At 44.0% G+C, this 15,000-nt stretch overlaps 1 protein-coding gene across 4 annotated transcripts in view; it reads right to left on the minus strand.

Annotated features, from left to right (window-relative positions):
• Positions 1 to 15,000, minus strand: part of LOC134087643 (equilibrative nucleoside transporter 1-like) — a 41,417-nt gene that overhangs the window by 25,591 nt on the left and 826 nt on the right. The window contains exon 1 of one of the 4 annotated variants that reach the window (XM_062541289.1): positions 13,553 to 13,772. The exons of the other annotated variants lie outside the window; for them this stretch is intronic. The gene's annotated coding sequence lies outside the window, so the exon portion shown is untranslated. Of the gene's footprint in view, positions 1 to 13,552; positions 13,773 to 15,000 lie in introns of those variants that run through there. 4 annotated transcript variants of the gene reach the window in all.

The following is a 15,000-nucleotide window of genomic DNA, read 5'->3' on the forward strand; positions in this document are numbered from 1 at the left end:
ACATTTTCAGCGCGGGAACCAGGGGCGTTTCTAGACTGTAAGGACAACCTGGGCTTAGCCCCTAGTGTCAATGCGCGCGCACAGCGCGCGCCGAAAATTTTTTGAAGGGGGACATTAAGGGGTGCGCGAAATGAAGAAGGCAATGGAGGATTTACAGTAGCCTATTACAGTAAAATATAATGTTATACTCCTACATTGTATCTTTTACAAGGAACACAAGATAGCCTATAGGAAGAGCACTATTGAGAGAAAAAATAGGCTTATCTGACTATAGCTGTTACAACTACCCATAAGCTTACACTATCCAGAGACACACTACAGTGTACTACCAGTGGATGACAAGGAGTCTGAGTAGATATAGCATAGCCTATTGTAGGTCTAAATCAAAACATACAATTTTCCTTTTCGAAGTTGAACTTTTAAGCCTATAGCCTACACTCATCTGCTCCTCTCAGAATGTGTGTAGACAAACACATAGTCCTACCAACGATTCATATCAAGCATCTGCCATGGCTATATGACAAACAGGGGTCTGAATGCAACTTCTGATATGAAAAATAAATTATTTTGAAGAGGGGGAAATGGGGATGTATGAAAAAATGCAGAAATTTGATGTGATTTCAAAAAAGGATTTCTCGTGATTACCGCTAATTATACAGATACATTCTACACGCCATTGGAATCAGTAGGATCTCCTGTTTATTTTGATATGCAGTTTGCCATAGGGCAGTAACGAAATCATGAGATATTTCACAGAGAAGAATGGGTATGACGCAAAACTGCATGTGACATTCATTTTTGTATGTACAGTAACTGTAATTTTCAACGCTAAGTATATCGCGAACCGTTCATCATAGAAACTAGTGGCTAGTGCCACTGTAAAGGCCAGGTTACGTAGTTTCATATGATATGCCTGTTATTTCTATGCGAAAATATCTCGCAGCAATATGACTGAAAAGAATGGGTGCGGCCGCGGCCGCATCTCTCGGAGAAGGCAGAGAGGCCGGCGGCCCGATGGTAATAATCTTCTCGCGGCCCGGTAGCCTACCCATAGATTGAGAAACAAACACTGGGCTAGCCCATGTAGAAACGTGAAGTTGTATTGTGATGCCAATCGATAGCTTGCTTAGCCTACTACTGGTGGTGCTCAACATTTAGCACCAGGCAAATGCTGGTTGATTTTGAAACTGGCTGATAGATTCAAGCATTACAAAAATTTACCCCGGGCTCGGCTCAAATCACCCCGGGCTGAAGCCCCGGTAAAATCGGCTGGTGACGCCACTGGCGGGAACTCCTGTTTACTTTCTGCCCATCTCTGTACGCTTCTCTGACTATTTTCTTTGGCTTCCGTTCTTTTTGTTGTTCATAGACAAAGGGAGAGGCATAACGAGATATCCAGAACTGGTGTTGACAGACACAGATGCTCGGCTTGTTGACAGTTTCATGGGTCTTTGTTTGTGTTTGTGTTTTTGTTAGTGTCTGTGAGTCGCACGGTGGCTACTTGGTGTTGACCTAAGCACTGATAACAAAAAGTGTTTTGTGTGTGTTTGTTTGCTTATTTTAAACCACACACACATGGACACACACACGCACGCACGCACGCACGCACGCACACACACACACACACACACACACACACACACACACACACACACACACACACACACACACACACACACACACACACACACACACACACACACACACACACACACACACACACACACACACACACACACACACACACACACATACACACACACACACCGAGACTGTAAGCATAATATACCTTGAAGGGGACATGTCCCCCCAAATGTCTCCCCATTAAAAGACATAAATTGTTATGCTGCAATAGGTTGTCACTCACTGTCCAAAATAATAACTTGCAGATGTAGATTAATCACAAATTGTTAACTAGAATAGAATCTACAGTCCAACATAACTAGCCACCAGCCCATCACGTACATCTGTTAATCTTCCCATTAATTGTTGACGAGAGATTTAATATTGTTAACACCAAACCGACACTAATATTTGGTCTATGCAAATGAAATGCAGAAACTGTCTCTCGTCAGTTCATCTCTTATCTCCAAATCGACTTTTAACATTACATTTGAGAAATCGAAGATGTTGTGTCGTGTGAGGTCTGGCGATTGCACTGTAAGAACAACACACAAGGTTCCAAAACTGGCTTTGTTCCAGGACTTCCATGGAATTGGCCTTGAGTGTTGTCATTTCTGAAGATAACAATAACATGCATAGTCTCTCTGCACTGGAACTGGAATTGTGGAGACAAATTATGTATTATTAAATGTACCAGACAATGCCTTAATTGCATGGAGATGGAACAACACTTTTTCCGAAACTAAGTTGATCTGCAAAATACTGCACTAAGCACAGGACATACTGTATGCCAATATTTCTTGAACTGCCATCAGATCACTAGTCTAGTGACTAGTTGTCATTCCTGAACATCATGCAAGAAACATTTTGCATTGATAATATTTGTAATGTTTTCACTTTAGCACAGTAGCAGAGAGAAAAGAGAGAGGGAGCACATACAATGACGCCAATTGCCATTGATATTGCTTGGTTGAGACGTGGTTATGGTTCGGGCATAGATGCTTCTCAATGGAACAAGTCCAGACCGAATCTCCCGAACTCAAATATTGTGGGCAGGGTTAAATTAGGGGCGGCTTCCAGGCTATAAAAACAATATGCCAGGTATAATACTGACAAATGTCAGCAATGAGTGACAGCCTATTGTAGCATAACAATTTGGGTCTTTATATGGGGGCACATTTTGATGATAGCTGAATATTTGGGGGCATAGTTGAATATCAGGGGACATGTCCCCCCTCAAGGTATATTATGAGTATGGCCTTGCTTTGTTGACAGAGTCTGGTGGGTCTTTGTTTTTGTTTGGCTTTTTGTTAGTGTCTGTGGGTCATGTTGTGGCTACTGGCTGCTGACCTAAGCACTGACAACAATAAGTGTTTTCACACACACACACACACACACACACACACACACATAGAGAGAGAGATCACACAATATCAGAGTTCACAAATATTTCAGACATTCACACCTAGCAATTCGATAACACACACACACACACACACACACACACACACACACACAAGACCAAACCCCTCACATCGCACATCGAGTTCAGCTCAGGTCTACCCAAACACAAGGCACCTGACCGCCTAACGCAACGTGCCCAGAGTTAAACGCCAGGGGCCTGCTTCAGTTCACTCCCCACCTCAACACCACGGCCGTGACCTTCTGTACCACCTCACCTCGAGATATCAGCAGCATACCCAGCGCCAGATATATAAGTTATCCCGCCGCCAACGCACTGAAAGGGCTATTTACAGTATGCATAGCTCATAGTCATTGCCCAGAGATATCCATGGGAAATGATGGGGCCACACTCTGAGGAAGGTGGGACGGAGAGAGGGAGGGAGGGAGAGAGAGAGAGAGGGAGAGAGAGAGGGAGGTAGGGAGGGAGAGAGAGAGAGGGAGAGAGAGAGAGAGGAAGGGAGGGAGGGGGTCCGGTATGAGGGAGGTGTGCGAGGTATGCCCGAGAGAAGAGGGAGACGTGTGAAACGCAGTCATAAAACATTCTGGGGAGGGCAATGATCTGTGTGGGGAGAGGCTGGCAGATAAGCTACCTACCCTTCATTATTCATCTATTTTATTTCATTATTTATCTATTTTTGGGGGGAGGTTAATTCACATTTTTGTTTTTTCGGAGGGACCACGTAGAATGCCTTCAAAAACGTATCAACACAAACAAACAAATAATAATAAAAAACAGTCTTTTGGGCGGATGGCTTCCCAAGCTCTCCAACCTCCTGTGATCTGAACAAGGTGTTCCCGACTCAGTTGCTTGTAGGCTACACTGCCCTCTAGTGGAAGTTACATAAACATACAATAAAAACAATAGCCTGACAAAGTCATACTCAATCCTATTCAGAATTTAAGTCTGATTTTGCTTGATTGAGACGTGATTATGGCTCGGGCATAGATGCTTCTCAATAGAACAAGTCCACCGAATCTCCCGACTTCAAATAATGTGGACAGGGTTAAATTTGGGGCAGCTTCCAGGCTATAAAACAATATGCCAGGTATAATATGAACTACAGTATCAACAAAAATGCAAACAAATATTTTAAGAAAATCATTAAGGAAAGAACACTTCTAATACTTCTCCATAAATGAGTTACCTATATTGGCATTCATGCAAGCTGTTCACATTTTACAAGCCAAGACAAAAGATTACAGAATGGTCTAAATACCCACTCAACTACCTATAAAGTGACTGAACTATCCGCACCAAACGTTAAGGTGCAGCAACAACTCCTGCTATAAGAATGTTGTAACCCTGAAGCCACAACAAAACTGAATAGATTCATGAACAATCAGTAATTCTCCAGAATCAATGTGCACCTTTTATAAAAAATGATCCTGTGTCTCACTCCATTGTTTTTTTTTATGCACATGTATTTGCTTACATATGCATTTAATTTGTATAATTTGCATGAACGCAACATTTGTCTACCAAAGTATCAAAATGAAATGTTACAGAACTCAGGAACTGGTACCGGCAAAGCATGTTTAACAGGCCTTGTAAGAGCTGAATCCAAAAATAGTAAGAAATATTATGTGGAAAAGTATATCATGAACTAACACTTGTGATTACAAAAACACATGAAGTAATCGAGCAAGCAAACATAACAAAAAAGAACAAACAAACAAGAAAGAAAGAGAGAAAGAAAGAAAGAAAGACAGAAAGAAAGAAAAAGAAAAGAAGAAAAACAGAGCTCCAAAAACACATGAAGTAATCAAGCAAGTAATCAAGTAAGCAGGCAAACATGAAAAAAACAAGCCAGAAAGAAAGAAAGAAAGAAAGAAAGGAAAGGAATAAAATAGGAAGTTATCTGGCACATTTGCAACCTGCACCAACGCATCTAACCTGAAATGTCATTAGATAAGACAGCTCTTGGCCCAATAAAAGACTCCAGAGCCCCGCACCTCACCTCTACCGTACCTGGTCTTGTCCTCTCTCTCCGCTAGTCACCAGAGATCCTGCTGCCCTTCAGTCATATGACGGAGTGATGAAGGACACATGCTAAAGCCTCCTTTCTTTAACTTTTTTCTCTCTCTCTGTCTCTGATACACATCCCCATGCCTGTTAACGTCATTGCCTCCACGGTACACACACCTCCAGTGCGCACACACACACACACACACACACGCAGACACACACACACACACACAAGCACACCTCCGACACATACACACGCACACACACACACACACACACACACACACACACACACACACACCACACACACACACACACATATAAGCACACCTCCGACACATACACACACACACACACACACCAGAGAGAGAGAGAGAGAGAGAGAGAGAGAGAGAGAGAGAGAGATGGAGGGCAAATGAACTAAAAATAAAATAGGGTGTGCAGCAAATGGATAATAATGGTATTGGATTAGGGAGAGGATTGGCACTACCCATTTACATAACAGCATCCGACAACAGCAGGACGCCCCCGGGGAGAGGGATAGAGAGAGAGAGAGAGAGAGAGAGAGAGAGAGAGAGAGAGAGAGAGAGAGAGAGAGAGAGAGAGAGAGAGAGAGAGAGAGAGAGAGGGAGAGGCAGGGAGAGAGAGCAGTCAATAGATTGTCAATACTACTGTGGCCAAACTAATGGCAAGTTACCACTGCTTCTCTGGCTGCATCAATATACAACAGGGTTAAATAAAATAGTTGTGAGGTATAAGCGGACCAATGTCAATAACTAGTTATAACATAACCATAATGACATATTTGTCTCCTTTCTTCTTTTGCTTCCTCCTCCTCCTCTTCCTCTGCTTCTTCCTCTTTTTCTTTCATTTCCTTTCTGTTTCTCTTAAAATGTCTGGTGGACTCTGTGGCCCTTTCACAGAACATTGCAATTAATGATTTCCTCTTCCACTGACGGGGACACTAATTGTCCAGCGTAAACAGTCTTTATGGTTTGGTCAACATGTGGTCACAAAGGGGTTTCACAGGTAGAGCACGCACACACACACAAACACACACACACAAAGACATACACACACACACACACACACACACACATATACAAACACACACACTACACCACCAGTAAAAACATGGCACGTTCCTTTAGGAACAGGATACCGCACGCTATAGAGGCGATGCAAGGCGAGGCACCCCTGAACCTAGATTAGGGAAACATCCTGCTCAGGGGGCGACGTGATTGGCCACCGCCATCGCCCGATTGTTCTGCGGCCCCGGCAAAAATCTGTCTTCGTCCGCCTTGAGAGAAAGGACGCCGTACAACGGAGACGGACAAACGGGGCGGCCTCGCCCCTGGAACGAGACGCGCGGCGGTCAGTGGAGGTGTTCCTGGGCAATGCAGGGCCTCGCATTGTGTTGTTTGTGTTGGAGGGCTCACACACCTGTGGAACCCATTAGTGTGTGTGTGTGTGTGTGTGTGTGTGTGTGTGTGTGTAGGTACTGTATGTGGGTGTGTGTGTGTGTGTGTGTGTGTGTGTGTGTAGGTACTGTATGTGGGTGTGTGTGTGTGTGTGTGTGTGTGTGTGTGTGTGTGTGTGTGTGTGTGTGTGTGTGTGTGTGTGTGTGTGTGTGTGTGTGTGTGTGTGTGTTAGAGAGGGAGAGTGTACAGTGTAAAAAATAGCTTCTGGGTAATGTCTCTTCCCTCAGTTTCCAGTATGTAGGGAGGAATTTTGATTTGATTCCATTGAAAACAGAAATTCTGAGTCGGTTGAAAATAGCTGTTGAAGGATAAGCAACCCACCCCACCCCACCCCACCCACTGCCCTCAAACCCCTGCCAAAATGAATGCCATTGACATTGAAACAAAAAAGAAATGATTTATTTATTATTTAGCAGAACCATATTACCTATTACATATTTTACTGTAAACGACAGGCTTGAACTTGCCCGGTGAACATTGGCATTTGATGTGTAATAGCACAACGCTCAGTAGTGTTTTTTGCCCCCAACGGCACCTTCCAGGCAGCACAGCCTACAAGGCACTACCTTTACCCCTATTCCTAACCCTAACCCCCTTAACCCTCATCCTACCCCTAAACTGAGGGGAGTAGTGCCTTGAAGGCAGCGCTGCCTGGAAGGCACCGTTGAGGGCAAAAGCACAACTGCTAACTGCCACCTATAGTGAGCTGGAATAATTTTGCAGAAACAAACTGTGACTTGTGCCTGACGGACTTGACGGTACAGTTCTACACAACATTCTGCCTCACTGCTCGGCCATTACTCTCTCTCTGTTCCCCTTCTCTACGGCAGGAAGTGACATCATTTATTTTCATCCCTGACAGAAGCCGTCAGGGATGAAAAAATGTATGACACACGTTTTTTTTTTCTGAGGCGTTTTGAGAAGGTGATGGGAGGAGAAGGTTGGAGGAGGTCTCTGAAAGAGAGCCACTTACAGTAGCAAGCTGTGTTTGTGTGCACCTGTGTGTGTGAGAGTGTGTGTGAGATAGAGAGATAGAGTGTGTGTGTGTGTGGTCGCATTGTGAATGTATGTGTGTGTGTGTGTGTGTGTGGGGGGGGGGGGGGGGGGTGCAGCCCATTTAGTTCATGAGTTGCACAGCATACAGTGCCCTTGACATAAACAATGTAGTTTATAGACGAGCTCACGTGACGATGTTGGATGCCTCCAGAATTCCACAGTAGCACACACTGTAGCTTATTTTGGACGGCATCTGCGGTAGATAAGGCCTGGGTTCATTTCAGGGAGTAGTAGCAGCTGAGGGCCGACTCCTTCGAAAGACCTGCAGGTCATTTGGGGTAACCTTGGCCGAAAGACACGAGAGAGACCCGCAGGTCATCTGGGGTAACGTTGCCCGAAAGACTCAAGAGAGACCCACAGGTCATCTGGGGTAACCTTGGCCGAAAGACTCAAGAGAGACCCACAGGTCATCTGGGGTAACCTTGGCCGAAAGACTCAAGAGAGACCCACAGGTCATCTGGGGTAACCTTGGCCGAAAGTCTTGAGAGCAAAAGTCAGAGGGGAGGTGAGGTGAATCCAGAAGAAATCCAGGGGAATTCTGGAGAAAAAAAATCCCTTTTTTTTTTAATCTGCTGCCAACCACAGCCCATATGGCTTACCCATTCACTACGGACAGGGGTGGAAGTAAGACTCCGCAATTAAAAAACAATCTCCCGAAATAGGCCGCCGGACGTCATTATCACTTGCTTTTTATTGTTTTCGACGTGAGTGCTTGCGTCGGTGACGTGGTGTTTGACGTGGCTGTTCAATGCCCCCACTCTGAACGCTGACCAACTATTGTTGCAATCAGCCAACCCTCTCTCCGTGTACGGAACCTCACAGGCTTGTTTGATCTCGAGGATGAGTTATGGGCTATGCCGACAACAATGACTTCAGTGGTGTGTGTCATTGTCATTAGCCTATAAAAAACAAAAGCTAAATGCTATTCATGCGCTCTTAGAAAAAAAGGTGTATCTACAGTATCTATCTATCTATCTAGCTAGCTATATACAGTGTATTTATATATACTGTACATATATATACACACACACATATATTTTTGTATATGTATTCAAAGTACATGCTTCATATATGGCATCCCAAAATGGTTCTTTTAAACCATTTTGAAGGGTCCATCAAAGGAACCCCTTAAGGGTTCTATAAAGTGTGCTTGGTTCTATGTGACACACCCCAAGGACCCTTTTTTGAAGAGTGTGTGCTATCCGCTACGTAGTGTAGTCTCCATTCACTACAGCCTCTGTTTGCTCAAAAAGCTAGAAAAAAGACAAGTTTTACATATTGTCGACATTTTTGTAGAACATTACGCTAACGTCAAATTCATTTTCTTTCAAAGTAAATGCACTGATTCTGAATATGTCAACCGGAAATCCTCTCGGAGCAGAACTAATGTGTCTATCTATACCTAGAGTAAATCTATCCATAGGCCTATACTAAGGCAATGACTAGATTAACTCCTCAGAACGAATGCGTCTATCTATACCTAGAGTATATCTATCCATAGGCCTATACTAAGGCAATGACTAGATGGTGTTCGGTTAAAGTAATGAGTGTTTACACATGTGGAGAGAGAGGGTGAAGTTAAAGAGAACACTTCAGGACAGTCAGAATTGCAACATATTGTTGCAGTCCTGGCAAGAGATCATTAGTTTGGAAAAAGGAAGTGAGAAATTCTTGTTTTCGAACGCATAATCATGACTCAGGTGTGGAAGTGGTCTTGGTGGAAACCGACCTCTACTACCACAGACGACCATGTGACCATTTTACTGACGCTTTGCAACTTTTGTGTCGAGAGGCAGTTTCCCTATTCCCTGCTGCTCCCCATGTTCCCTTCTGATGTGCCGTGTTTTGGACTTCTCTTTGTTATTATTATGATGTGGAGCGGCTGCACGGCTACCGTCCCGTGATTTTTTAACAGTTTGCTGTTTCAGCCTCCCTGTTCACGTTCCTGCTAACACAAGAGGAAGCTCCGTTTGAGAGTATCCTGTTGCTCAATCGGCAAAAAGAAGTGGTCCTTTGCACGTCTCGTGATCTCATAGCAGCTGAGGCCGATGGAACACAGGAGCCCATCTGGCCCAGTTGCGGGCCTGACCTGAGCCAGATCTGAAATGGATCCAGCTGTTCTCTGTTCTCTGAGTGACCCCACATGGGAATATTGATCCTGCAATAATAATAATAATAATAAGCTTTATTTGTACCTTTCTTATACAGAATGCCGCTCAAAGTGCTTTACATTTGGAGCATTTAAAACAATAATAAACACAAATAATCACAAATAAAACAAAATGTAATAATACAAACAAACAAACAAAATTAAAATAAAACATCAGAGATTTAGAATAAAGTGAAAAAGAGAATTCACAAGATAGGAAATATAACAACACAAATAGTTTTGAACATACTCTCTCTCTCTCTCTCTCTCTCTCTTTGTCTGTTTCTCTTTTTCTCCTCACACTGCCTTCACACTGCTATCTATCTATCTAGGTATGAAACCTGCCATATCTATCTATCTATCTATCTATCTATCTATCTAAATGCGGTCCTGACCTCCTGATCTGGTGTAGGTCAGGCCCTGTCTGCTCCTTATTCAACTGCTGCAAAGCACGTCATTTATCATCTACAATGTTGCAAGCATTCTTTAGCCAAAGAGGGTGACAATGTGACAATGTGCATGAAGGTATCTGTCCTTGCTGACTCATGAGCATTAATACATCTTTGATAAATTGTGTCTCTGTGATGGAATGAAGCATTGCACAATTACTCAAACTTGCGAGACCCTGACTCATTACAGGCTTAACCCTCACCCCAAAAACCTTACAAACTTATACATGCATATGGATATTGCATCCATAAACTGTACATGAAAGACAACTGATATAATTCTAGAGAAAATCAGAGCTCACTACATCTCAGCTGTAACCCTGTGATGATTTCAGGTCTGCATAACCTATGCCTCCTCCTTCATAAGAGGCGAAGATAGCTGGAGCCACTCTTTACACCTTCATGTGTACATGTGAATGTCAGTGTGTGTGTGTGTGTGTGTGTGTGTGTGTGTGTGTGTGTGTGTGTGTGTGTGTGTGTGTGTGTGTGTGTGCATGAGTGTGTTTGTGTGTGTGTGTGTGTGTGTGTCTGTGTGTGTACGTATAATGTGTGTGTGAGTGTATAGTGTGTGTGTGTGTGTGTGTGTGTGTGTGTGTGTGTGTGTGTGTCCATTCACGTGTCCACTACTACTCTGAACTATCGTCCAGACCGTCCTCGGCGTCTTCTCCTAAACATTCCCCTTCTTTCACGGCCGGGTGCCACATACTCCACCATCACTATATAGCCACACACACACACACACACACACACACACACACACACACACACACACACACATGAGCTGCCGCTAGAACACTCGTGCACACTCGCTCACGTTTACCCTGGCGGTGCGCTACATTTCGCAACCCTCACCTTCATATCTGACACATCTTACGACAGGCATTCCGCGGCCGGCACTAAAACAATGAGGCCCGTGGCCCTTAGCACAATGGTTCACATAAGCACAGGGGTTGCCCAACGCAGCGTCCTTGCAGATAAGATGATATCGACAGGTACAGTAGCGGACAAGGGGCCCGGGAATACACAGACAAAAGACACATGCACGTGACGAAGGCCAGTTCCGTGGACATTATGAATGCAGGTATACGCGTGATTTGATTTGATTTGATTTGATTAGACATAAGTAGCATACTTATGTGATAATATAATAATAAGCAGCATACTTATGAGATAATGTAAGAACTAAAAGCCAGAGGTGGAAAACTCCAGCTTCAGAAAGTAAAAGTCCAATCATGTATAGGGGCTCGGGAGCGTGACGTGAAAACTTTACGGGCAGCCATGTTGGTAGCCTCACTCAGATAAGATGATATCGACAGGTAGCGGACAAGGGGCCCAAGAATACACAGACAAAAGACACATGCATGTGACGAAGGCCAGTTCCGTGGACATTATGAATGCAGGTATACGCGTGATTTGATTTGATTAGACATAAGTAGCATACATACGCAAGAGGAAAAGAATCACTAATACTATACATTTTCTGCTTCTTGTCTTCTGCATCTGAATGAATGTATTATTACATTCGGTGCGCTACCAACATGGCGGCAATATTCCTAGAGTGCAACGCGTGTGGCCGAGCCCTATGTATTCATGGGTTTCATCAGGTCCCTTTCCACAAGTGTATAAAATCAAGCGCCTAGATTATGAATGCAGACTGCATGGTGCTTAATTAACACACCTGTGGAAAGGGACCAGATGAAACCCATCAATTGTTTCTATCTCTGCACTTAACACAGGTGATCGCATCAATTAGCTGCTCTCCCTGGCTAGAAGAGTTGTGCTAATTAGAATCAGCTGGTTGAAGTGAATGGTTGCCACAGATATGTGGCAGAGCTTTTACACCTCTGCTGAAAGCCATGTCAGGGACAAAACATTGTCCGACATTCCAACATTAGTCCCTGCTGTTGAAAGACGTGATTGACACCAAGCATGAATGAAAACACTTGTAAATGTAAACACTTCTATGGGATTGTGGTATAACAATCCCTGTTATGGTATTCCTTGGCGTTCCTTAACTTAAGTCACAATGAAGCGGCTGGGTTTGCCACACACACACACACGCAGCGTGAATAGCACGGCAGCCGCAGCAGCAGCAGCGGAGTGTGTTTACACCCATGAATAGCACCCATGAGGCACGGAAAAAAAGCGTGTGAGAAAAAGACGAGAGAAAAAAAAGACGACGAAGGGTGGAAAGGGTCGCGAGGAGCGTGGGGCGAGGAGCGCGGGGCGAGGGTCCTCCATCAGGCCTTCCTGAGCAGGGCATTTTGGGGGCACACAGCGGAGGTCTTGGAGGTGACACAAACAAAGACATAAGATTGCATTGAATTGGGCAAGATTGGACTCAGACAAGGATGGGAGAACTTATGAATTAGTCGGTGAATGGGATACCCATCTGCTTGAAAAAGAACGTCAATACTCAGCATTAGTTAATGATGATAAATATGAGGACTGAAAGGTGATAACAGGGTTTGTCCTGTGACACAATAGTCCTGATTAGCGCCAGTCCAGGAGGAGAGAAACGATAGCATTTTAGCACCTTTAGACATTCGAGCATACTGAAGAAGCTACTACATGGAAATGCACCTGTGGTATAATACCATAAATTTATGCAACACATGGCCTTTTTTCGCCTCACTCTACATTTACTGCCTTTCAGAAAAAAAAACACTTGAAAGAAGAATTTGGAGAAAGAAATTGAAGTGGAAGAAAGACGAAAGAAATTGAAGTGGAAGAAAGAAGAAATAAGTGGAAGAATACATCCTTTATACATCCTAAATAACATGTTGACAGTGTCCTTAACGCGCCCTCTCTAGCACCAAGATGCCACATGCTCAACTCCTTGTCTTCATAAAGCAACTTGTTTAAGTCCCCCCCCCCCCCCCCCCCCTCTCGTCACGATAATGCCAACAGGCCCTCGCCACATTCCGTAACCGAACAACAACCATGAGAGGTTCCGGCCTCCGCGTCTGGAACGCTGGGGCCGTTACCATGACAACCAGACAGACGGAAACAAGTGAGTGAATACGCAAACAAGCCAAGGAAATAGACAGCATGACATCCACATTGACGGCTACACCAAGAGCGGATCAATAGGTCAGTATTGACCTACCTTTGGCCCATTGGAATAGTAGTCTGGCGCCTCTACACATACTGTAGGTTTAGCAGGTAAAGTGTATGAAAAACCAACACCTCATCTGTCAACACAGATCATGTCCTGTCTTTACCTGCGGTCTATGAAGCGTTGTAAACACTAAAGGAACGAGCTGAAACCCTTTCACACCTGGAGACATTAAGACCGTGCTGCCTCGATTACACCTTACACCCTGCCCTGCGGGATGAACGATTACAATGAATCAGACCTCACCTTCTCAGAGGTGCGAGGTTGCCAAGAAGTCGATATTGAAGAAGCCCCAGCGATCAGAGTTGTCTTTGCCGAGTCTCCAAAATCCTTCTGAGGTATTTGTCTCAAGTGCTCTGAGGACTGTAAATGTCTCTCTCGACACCTCTGAGGTCTGTCCTCAGTCCCTTCGGCTCTGTCTCAAGTCTTGTGCGGAGTTGTCTCTGTTCTTGAATTCTCGAGTCTGACCATCGGACTTTTTCTATTGGTCCTGTACCCAGTCCAGTAGGTCAGGCAAACAAACTAGTGATCGACAGTCAGTACTCCAGTGTGCCTTCTCTCTCTCTCTCTCTCTCTCTCTCTCTGTCTCTCTAGCATACGCTCTCGCTGTCTGTCAACAGATACAGAAGTCGGGCTGCTAGCTCGGCACTTTCTCTATTACGCAATATTATTGCCCACACTTGTCTGTTTTCGCATATCCCTGTTACAAATGTGTTTTTTTGTGTGTGTGTGTGTGTGTGTGTGTGTACTCCCGTCCCTCTTAAAGATACAATGTGGAGTTTATACCATCTACCCCTGCGTACACAGCCGTTTTTTACATGAGCGGTGACCCTGAGAGAGAGAGAGAGAGAGAGAGAGAGAGAGAGAGAGAGAGAGAGAGAGAGCAGGACAGTGCGTGGACAGAGGTCTTGCTGCTATCTCCTCGTGCTTTACGGCGACCACAAGAATTTTCATGACACTATCTTTTTTTTTGCTCTTTATCTATCCCTTTGTGGTTTTGTATCACATGCACAAAAAAAAGGAGGGGGGGGGATTGGTCTGTGGGTTTTTCTAAGGAAGGAGTTTTTGTACATTTTTGTAGTAGGGGGATGTCAGTACGTTTGTTTGGGCCTAATCGTTGTCTTATAAAGAGTAAAACAGCATTTATTTTTCCAGATTTAGCTAACTAAGGGTGCTTATCGACTTCATTGAATACTTCTCATTTTCACAAATCATACTAAATGAATATCATGTCATGTCAAGTCGGTGTGGTTTGGGGTAAAAATGATATAGTATATGGTATAAAGCATATATATGGTATATCAGGGGTGCTAAATCAGATAAACCATGTTTTGAGCATGCTCATTAGTCATTACTCACATCTTTATGTCATGAAAACAGTTGCTCTCATCACAAAGTTGTTTCATTACCTCTCTGAGTTACCTGTATAGCCTGCATGAAACACCTGATTAGATTAGGCTATTAAGACTATTAGATTATCAAGGCTGTCATACCATTAGACTATTAAGACATGTGAACAATCAGAATGATTTTCTCATCTGACTGACAAAAAACTGGCATGTAAACATGGCTTATAGGAAAGCCATTGAGAATGCAGGGGATTGTTGACATTGCCAATAGTGATAGCTAGTGATATTGACCAAGCGATTATAAAGGAGATGGCTCACAAGCATGTGAGGGCGTACCTAATCTAA

The sequence above is a fragment of the Sardina pilchardus genome, chromosome 1 (assembly GCF_963854185.1).
Source record: "Sardina pilchardus chromosome 1, fSarPil1.1, whole genome shotgun sequence".
NCBI lineage: Eukaryota > Metazoa > Chordata > Actinopteri > Clupeiformes > Clupeidae > Sardina > Sardina pilchardus.